Raw genomic sequence first — 10,362 nt, 5'->3', positions numbered from 1 at the left:
TTAATAATCAAAGTTGGATTCAGCGGATAGATAAAAGTGGAAAAGCCAAAACTACTCCTGTTTTGGACTTAAAGGATAGGTTATTCCAAATTTTTGTTTCCACTTCTATTCTCCTCTCAAAGTTGAGGCATGAGTTTTCAAATGGGAGCAAGAATATATTTTTGTCTCTTTCTTCTAACAGTTAGGACTGTTGAGACAAGGGAATCAACGAGAATATAGAACTAGGAGATTGTTTCATGAAGAGAAGAAGAACAGAAGTGAGATGAACAAGAAGATCTTTAGAGTACTTCATAGCGTGTGTTAAATGATACATATATGGTCCTATTTATAAACCCAATAAGACAACGGACTTGAGGCTTAACCAGGGTTATCTAACTCTGGTTTAGCCCACTGTGCTTTGGGAAGATGCGAGATCTTAGAAGCTACTAGATTGCAAGTGGATGTGTTGGATGCTCGATGCTGATACTTGGCGACATCATCATTATGTGCTTTGACATGTTGTGGAGATTTGGTGTCATCATCATTGTGTGCTTTGACGAGGACATCATCTTTTCATGTCAAAGACATGTCCGATTCATCTTAAGGATACATAAATTTTCCCAGTCTGTAGTATCACGGTGATCGCTCACTATCTAGATTCTAAAAAGGTGGTTCAGAAGCTTCCTCTCTTCCAACAAGCAAGATGACTTGGGATCACCACTTTTCATTTACTTTTTCTACCACTTCTACATTTATTTTCACTTTGACTTTCTTTAGAACCTTAATTTGCTTCACCCCTTCACTCAGTCATGACATCATATATGCGAATGTTTCATCAAGGAAAAGTTTCTAAATAATGTCTTTGTCATTTGATTGGTTATCGAGCTATAGTTTCTAAGTTTACACCTTCCCCTCCAATGATGTTAATCATCCCAACAATGATGATCTCCTTCTTCTCGAAAACAGTCATTGTCTACCTCAAGGATGTTTGTTGTGTTCTGCGTCTCCAGAGACATCCATTGTCATGGTAATCATCCTCATCAATGATAGTCATTTCCATCATAGTTTAGGACATTTGAAGTTGTCATCCTTGTTAACGGTAGTCATCATTTTGCAAAAAAATAGTCATTGTCCTCATTGAGGTTAGTAGTAGTACTACAAAAGTTCATTTATTCATCTAAAATGTATCATCAAATACAATAGTCATCCCTATAGACGAAAATTAATGGTGTGATCCATGATGGTCATTGTCCCATCAACAGTGCTTCCGAAGACCTTATCTACCAACGTTGTAAAAATAGTTGTAGAAAGACGTTGTAGAAATAGTTGTAATCGTTTGCCCAAATAAAGATTCATCAATGATAGTCGTAGTTCATGTCAATGTGCATCATCATCATATCCTATGATGATGATGATGGTAGCTATTGTGGGTACAAGTCTCCTAGATCTGGATGAAGACGAGGATTCTACTCAGCGGAAGACACGTAACGTAATCGAACGACCTTGATAAAATCATTGAAACGAAGTACCTTTGCACAGATCACATCCGAGATTTCTTGGATCCCGAAGCGAGACAAGTTGAGCTACTCAAGTGTGCAGCCTCTAGACGTATCCACACAGTCCTTGACACATTGGATCTCCTCCTCCAACTGACGAGCCCCATTCTACTTCCATCATTATTATTACATCGTCCCGATCGCATCGGGAGTGAAGAAGGGGTGTGGGAAGAAAGGAGAAGAAGGGGAAGGCCCCTGATTGCATCATCATCAATTTTGGCCTAGGTAAATTTTGTTTAGGGTCTTTCCCTATTTATACAAAGTGAGTATTTTTCATAAAATCCCCCAAAACTTAAGTATATCCTTCGACGTCCAAAAAACCAATTGCATGCGACCCTCTTGGCCCATGTATCAGTCTAGTTAATGACTCGAGAGACCCAATAACATTTATTGGCATTCCAAATTAATTAACTATATCATCATATAGATTAATTAGCATCAAATTGATTTAACTCAATCGATAGGTTGAGTCTATGACACGTGGGGTGCCTAGCTACACCTCGTGCTCTAGAAAATACAAAGGAGTGTGTATCGACTCACTCATGCAACATGTTTGTCATCGGTTACCGTGTACGTATAATCTCTCATCCACTTGATGCTCCTTGGATGACTTAGGTATGGTCAACTATTAAATCCTAATCAGTCATCTGAGTTAGTACTGATGCATTCGGAAATCATCGGAGAACTCTTCTTCTATATTTCATTGCCTTCGCCAAGGACTTCATCGCATCGTCTTCCTTTAGCTATCACCTCTTACACCGATGGTGGATGATCACATCTTGACGACTCAATCGTCTTTGTGAACTTCTTGATGCACCAAGACTAAGATCATTTAGAATCCTATGATTAGAGACTCGTTGGCCATAGTCAAAGTACAATTGTCCGTCCATAAGATGTCTTTAGTGTCTCAAGGTTTAAGACCACGTACATAACCATGATGTGAATCAACCTCATTGACAGTTCGGTGTTATTCCATTCAGGGATTTGATGGATCAATTCAGTGAACTCTTTTCATTTAAGAGCACCCACTATCTATCCTTAGTGTCTCTACGCGAATGACTATAGGAACGGCCGTACTCATCATATGACTAGGGCTAGATAGTGTTATTGTATTTGGATACTTTGATGACCTTCTCGCGTATCCTTCGAATATGAATGTTTAGAACACATGCTTAGATACTAGTGATCTCCATATTATGATCTCATCATAATTCACTAAGTTTGATCATGTATTCATGGACTTCATTATAAGCATCACATGTGCACTATAATGAATATGTTCTATTAATGAACATGGAACGATATGTGGAATGTGTGATCGGCTTGCCGGCCACATATATTTCTATCGGCTATGGCAGTCAGCTGAAACAATATTCATTCTCCTCAACGATAGTCGGTGTCCTTGTCAATGAAAATATTTCTATCATTGATGATAGTTGTCTTCTTTAACGATAGTCATTGTCCTCACCAACGATAATCATTGCCCTTGTCAAAGTCAGTAGACCTCGTCGATAGTCATTGTCATTGCCAACAACAATCACATGCACCATCAATGGCAATCATAGTCCTCATCGACGATGATTCTCTCACTGTGTTAGTTGTCAATGATGCTCTCATTGTTTGTCGCCATCTTTGCTAATTTTGTCGTTTTAAGAATACTAATCATAGATAGCATAAGTTTATATTTCAATATATCAAATACAATGTAGATTTCATTTTTTAAAACATTAATGGTCAAACATTTTTTTCAGTTTTCGCCATACTTACAACATCCTATGACCATTTAAAATAGTTTTGGGGATGACTGGAGAGGATATAATTGAAATAGGAAAGTTTTGGGAGCTTTTAATTATGTCCAACTGTTGTATAGAGGTCATATTATAGTCAATGGCATAAAATACTACCTTTTATGTCACTATCAAATTTTCAGTGGGATAGGATAGACTAGAAAAATCCTGGGACACTAGCTTGTAGCCTCGTCAAATCCCGAGATTTTCTGCTAATGAAATGTTGAGAGAAACTAATGTGACTAAAACTGTTGTTACATTAGCTTTTATGGAGCATGACGTAAAAACACTTGTCGAATCCCAACGAGTGATGTGGGTAGAGAAGCACAATTTGTGTGACTAATGTGAGTTTGGTGTGATTTGTGTTTTGTTTGAATTTCGAGCCACACATTGCATACACCCTGAGGAAACCTCATGCACGTCACATTAAGCCCTATGTAACACGAATATGTGTGATTTAAAATATGAATAAAAAAATATTGCATTCTTTCTCTTATGTTTCTATATTTATCATACACTAGCTCTTCTCTCCCCATCTCTTACTTTCTCACTCTTCTCTCTTGCTCTTTTGATCACTCTTCTCTCACTCACGCTCTCTCCCTTCTCTCTCTTGCTATTTCTCTCCCTCTCTCCCTTGATCACTCTTATTTCTCCATCTCATATTCTCTTTATCGTATCCCCCTCACTCTCTATTGTTGGGTTATATGACCTCCATCTTGATGAATCTAAGGTGATTCATTTGATGGAAGAATGTGAATGGAATTATAATGGTACTTACAAAATGATGATGAGATCCATGATTTGTCAATTCCTTTAGCACGATGTGTTGATGAGCTTAAGTGTGCATCCTGTAGATGTACCTATGTGGTCTGTAGCCCATTGAATCTCCTTCACCTTGACAATCCTTGTTCTTACTTCAGTGTCATTGTTACGTTGTTTCGTTCACCATCAGAAATGGAGAGGAGCAAAGGGGAGAAGGGAGAAAAAAGGCGGGCCATGAACAATTACGGTCGTAGTGAATTTTGTTCAAGGAATTTCCTTATTTATTATCAAGTGGGATTTTTTCATGAAAACCCATAAACTTAAGTATATGTTTCAAAATACCATTGTGCATGACCAGCTAGGCCCATGCATTAGTCTAGTTAAATTTCTCTAGTGATCCAATGACCATTATTGGCTTTCAAAATAATTAATTATGGCAATAAGCTTTTATGAGAGATTGATTTTCTCCAATAGACATGTCAAGTTTGCATCCCTTGGGATGCCATGATACACCTTGTTCCATAGAATATACAAATATGTGTATTGACTCATTCTTGGAACATGTCTTCTAGTGATTACTGTGCACTTAGAGTCTCTCATATGCTTGACACTCTGAGGATGACTCTGGGTGGGGTCAACTTTCAAACCCTAATAAGAGATATGGGTTAATTAGATGTGTTCAAAAATCATCGAAGAGCTATTATCTAATATTCACTGCCTTAGACAATGACTTTGCCGTCCACTCAATTGTCTCCTCTTGTACTGAGAGCGAGAAATCCCATCTTGACCACTCATCTTTTAGAACTTCTTGCTAGAACCAAACTAAGGTTGTCTAGAAACAATGATTAGGAATGCATAGTTCATGGTAAAAGGGCAATCGTTCTTCCACGAGGTATTTTTTGTGTCTCGTGTCTAAGGACTGCTTACGTAATTATGATGTGAATCAACATGGTTAATAGTTCAACATGATATCATTCAAGGATTCATACTTAACAAATCCATAATTTTTTTTTGCTAAAAAAACCCTCTATATATCATTAGTGTCTCTGCACTAATGGTTATAGAATCTTCCTACTCATCGTAAAAAGTGAGACTAGATAGTGCTACTCTTTCTAGATACTTTGATGTTCTTCTCTAGTATCCATCGAATATGAAAATTTAAAACAAAAACTTAAAGACTATTGATCTTTTACTATGATTTTGTCATAGTTTACTAACTTATATCGTGTAATTGTGGACTTCATCAAAATCATCATCACACTTGCATTATAATGACTATATTATATCAATGAATGTTGAATATTACATGTAATGTGTGATTGGCTTGTCTTCCATATATATTTTCATAATATATCTCACTCACCCTTCTCCTTTTATCTTTCTCTCGCTCGCTCCTCTCCTCTAGATCTCTCACTTCTCTCCCTCTAGCTTTCTCTCATTCGCTCCTCTCCCTTCCGTCTCTCTCTATATCTCATTCCTCCCCCTCTAGATTTCTCTCACTATCTCTTCTCTCTCTCTCTCTGTCTTTGTTGCTCCCCTCTCGCTCACCATTCTCTCGATGCTCTCCCTCACTCTCTATCTCACTCATTTTTCTCTCTCCTGTCTATTTTTCTCAACACTAGTTGTATGATTTCGTGCCACATGCAATGCAAACTCATGGACGAGTTTGCATGGCACCTCATGATGGGAATACATGTGACCGACAAGCCAATCGCAACCTCCATATCTCGTTCGATGTTCATTAATATAACATATTCATTATATTGTACGTTTGATGCTTATAATCAAGTTCATGAATACATGATCAAACTTAATGAATTATGATGAGAATACGAAGATCACTAGTCTTTAAGCATTATTTTAAATATTCATATTCAAGAGATACTCGAGAAGGACATTGAATTATTTGACTATAATAAGACTATCTAGCCTCACTCAAATGACGAGTATGGCCGGTTTCGTAGCCATTAGTGTGGAAACAATAAGGATAGATAGCGGGTACTTTTTAGTAGAAATAGTTCACATGAATTAATTTGTAAGAATTCTTGAATGATATTATATTGATTCACATCACGGTTGTGTAAGCGGTCCTTATACTTGAAACACCAAAGACATCTCATGGACGGACAATTGTACTTTGCTAATGACCTACGTGTTTCTAATCATGGGATTCTAAATAGTCTTGATTTGTGATGCAGGACACCTAGATGATGTAGGACAACTTAGAGGAATGGGTGCAGGTGACTAAGGAGACGGGATGGATGACGATGGGTGCGGGATGCAGGAATGGTTTAGGATTGGCGGGATAAAGCAGACCACAAAATCCACACGATCGGTCTCGAAAATTTAAAACCAATGAAATAATGGTGGTGCAGCCCCTTTCCTCGTCGAGGGCGGGAGTACTGTCTTCAACCACCGTGACGATGCCAAAGCACCAAATTCAATACTTTCGACTTCGCATTCGTGGAAAACTCACTAAAAGACCTAATCCACTAATCGTTGAAATTCCAAGAAACTCAAAGCAAATCCGATGGCGGTGGAAGAATTCTCGTGGAATACTGGACGGAGAACACACGACACCAAAGAGTTCAGGCGTACCTCGGCGCCGGAGTGCGTGATGAGGTTGCGGGAAATTCTGGTCGTAACGTGGCTCGGCGATCCGAGCATTGTATGGCCCACTAGACGATATTGCTGGACATTCTGGGCGTTGAGCGGCCCTAGGGAAGGACGAGACTAACGAGCGAGGACAGTTACTAGATGAGTGATGAACGAGGATGGTGCGGTGGCCTGCGCGGCCAAGGAGGGTGCGGGTGCCAGTTAGGCTGCCTGTGTGGGCGGCTAATGCTCGGGTGGCCGGGTCGGTTGCCTGCACGGGCGGCTTCAGCGTGGGCTACTGGTGGCAGCCTGCGCGGCTGAGAGGGGCGCGGGCGCCGGCTAGGCTGCATGCGCGGGCGGCCTAGGCGCGGGCGGCCGAGGTTGGTTGCCCGCGCGGGCAACCTTAGTGTGGGCAGCTGGCGGCGGCCTGCGCGGCACTGCGGCCGGCTGGCTACCTGTGCGGGCGGCGTGGGCGCCTGAGTGGGCGGCCGGTTGGTGGCCTATGCGGGCGGCCCTAGTGTTGGCGGCCGGCGTTAGGGCTCTCGGTGCGGGCGGCCTTGACGGGCGGCTAGCGCTAGGGCGCGAGGTAGCCTGAAGCGTGGGTGCAGGACGAGTTGTAGAGAGAAAATGGAGAGGACAGCGGTCGGCGGTGGTGGCGGCATCGACGTCGGCAATCCGGAGAAGAAGGAGAGGGAGTTAGGGCAAGTCCTCCAAGAAGAGAAAAGTTTAATTCTTGAAATAAACCGTGCCTAAAAGTTTCTTACAGCTTTGGCCTTCATATAGGCCTTGGAGGAAAGAGAAAATATGGGAAATGACCTAAAAATAAAACGTGGGAGACGTTAATTATGTCACGTCGATGGGCAATTCTGGATATGTCGTTGACGACGTGTCATGATGCGGGACGTCTCGAGAGGCGATGGTGGCACGTCCGAAGTCTGGTGGTTATTTCGTTGATGTCGTTGACGATTCTACGTGCCCGGCGTGTCGGATGACGTTGGTGGCGCGTCCAGTGTCGATGCGGTGACATCGTCGCCACCAATTTGGGTGCATCAAGAAGTTCACGAAGATGATTGATCTGTCAAGATGGGATCATCCACCCTCGTTGTAAGAGGTGACAACTCAAGGAAAACGATGCAATGAAGTCCGTGGCCAAGATAGTGAAATATCGGGAGAAGAGTTCTCTGATGATTTCTGAACGCATCAGTACTAACTTGGATGGCCGACTAGGGTTCGATAGTTGACCCTAAGTTATCTTAGGAGCATCAAGTGGATGAGGGACTATACATATACGATAACTGATGACGAACATGTTCTATTAGTGAGTCGATATACACCCAGTTGAATCTTCTAAAGCTCGAGGTGTAGCTTAGCACCCCACATGTTGGAGATCTAACCTATCGATTGGGTTAAATCGACCCGACGTTAATTAATCGATATGATAATATAGTTAATTAATTTGAAACGTCAATAAAATTTATTGGTGATGAATATTATGTGGTCATCAAGCCAATCACACTGCCATGTTAATTTAAGTTTATTGAATACAATATTTACGTTCATTATTATTCCAGTGTGATGTTTATAATGAAGTTCATGAATACGTGCAATGACTTAGTGAATTATGATGAGATCATAATACAGTGATCACTAGTCTTTAAGCATGTATTCTAAATATTCCTATTCGATGGATTGTCGAGACGGACATCAAATATCCATATAAAATAGCAATAGATGATCCTACTTATATGATAAGTATAATTGATCCTATGGCTATTAGTGTGGCAACACTAAGGACACGGTGGATGCTCTTTGGAGAAAGACATTGAATTGATCCGTATTATACTTAAACATCAATTATGTTGATTCATGTCAAGGTCGTATAAGTGATCCACTGACCTAAGACACCAAGGACATCTCGTGAATAGATGACTACATTTTGACTACGACTTATGATCCCCTTATCATGGGATTCAAACAAGTCATAGCTCGAATGTAATAATAAGCTCACAGAGATGATTGAGTGGTCAAGATGGGATCATCCGCCCTCGGTATAAGAGGAGATAGACTCACGGAAGATGATGTAGAAAATCACTAGCCAAGGTAGTGAGGATACTAGAGGAGGAGTTATCCAATGATTCCCGTTATGCATCAGTACTAATTAAATGATGGATTAGAGTTTAATCATAAATCGTACCCTAAGTCGCTCGAGAGTCTCGCACGGATGATTAAAAAAATACACCTCCAACTTATGGCCCTAAAGATTATACATATACGGTAACCGATGACGGTAAAGGTTCTATGAGAGAGTTCAACACTACTTGATATCTTCTAGAGCACGAGGTGTAGCTTGGCACCCCACGGCTTGGAAACTTAACTTGTCGATTAGGTTTAATCTATCCATAATAAATTAATATATATGTCGATATAGATTAATTAATAAGGTTGGCCAATAATTTTTATTGGGCCACTAAAGTCATTAACAAGAATGATACATAGGCCTAAAAGGTCATACGCATAAGGTCATAAGGGCATTGGCGGATATATTTTACTTTTTAGGATTTTTGAGAAAAACTTAAAGTAAAGTATAAATAGGGAAGGGGCATTGATTTCAAGCACCCATGCCATCCCTATTTGAGAGCCCCTCCCTTTCTCCACTCTCTTATCTACTCATCCAAGGGGAGTGTCTTCATGGTGAGAAGATCTTCTAGATTTTCAATAAGAGTTGAAGAAAAAGACGTGGAAATCCAAACATCGAGTGATCACGTGGATACTTCTAGAGGTCGGACGCATGAATGGCTTCAGAACGATCTTGGAATGACAAAGCCAAGGGTGGAATGAGTTCCCCAAAAGGCACACTCAATGTATAGTTTTAAAGATTGATTATTAATCAATCAACACACTTTTGCATCCAAGGAATCGTATTTTCCATGGACGAACCAAGGCAAAGAACCCAACAATTGGACCACTGGAGTTGTTAACCAGACTGATACATGTGCCTAGAGGGTCACATGCAAATGGTATTTGGACGTCGGAAGATATACATATATTTTGGGGAGATTTATGAAAAATACCCACTTAGTATAAATAGGGGAAGGCTTTGAACAAAATTCACCCAAGCCATAATTGTTCCGGGGCCTTCCCTTTCGTCTCCTTTCTCCCCACACCTCCTCTATGCTCTCGATGTGATCTGGATAGTATAATTATGACAACGAAGCGTGAACGGAGTCCGCAAGTGTAAATGAGGAAATTCAACATGTCGAGGATCACATGGATATGTCTAGAGGCTGCACATTTGATCAGCTTCAGTCGTCTTGCTCCATGATCCAAGAAATCACGGATGTAATCCACGTACTAGTGCTTTGTTTCAAGTTTTTAATGATATCGATACGATTCCGTTATGAGTTTTCCACTGCATGGAATCCTTGTCTTCATTCAAGTCAAGGCTTCTAGAACCCAACACTTCACACACGTGGTGCAAAGTTAACACTTCATTGCACATCCTTCTCTTGTTTGGAGCATTTGCAAGATAATAGCTAGCATACTTGATATGATAATCCACGACTAATTTGAAATATTATTGAAAGATCAAATCTAGGATGTCCTTTTTTTGTGATGTGAGATTTTACAGTCATTATGTAGTCGAGTTCTAATTTTGGGCCGTTTTGCAGTCATTGTATGGAGCT

This window comes from Wolffia australiana, chromosome 15, assembly GCF_029677425.1.
Source record: "Wolffia australiana isolate 7733 chromosome 15, ASM2967742v1".
Lineage (NCBI taxonomy): Eukaryota > Viridiplantae > Streptophyta > Magnoliopsida > Alismatales > Araceae > Wolffia > Wolffia australiana.
The sequence above is the reverse complement of the archived record's forward strand: the minus strand, read 5'-3'. Positions refer to the sequence as shown.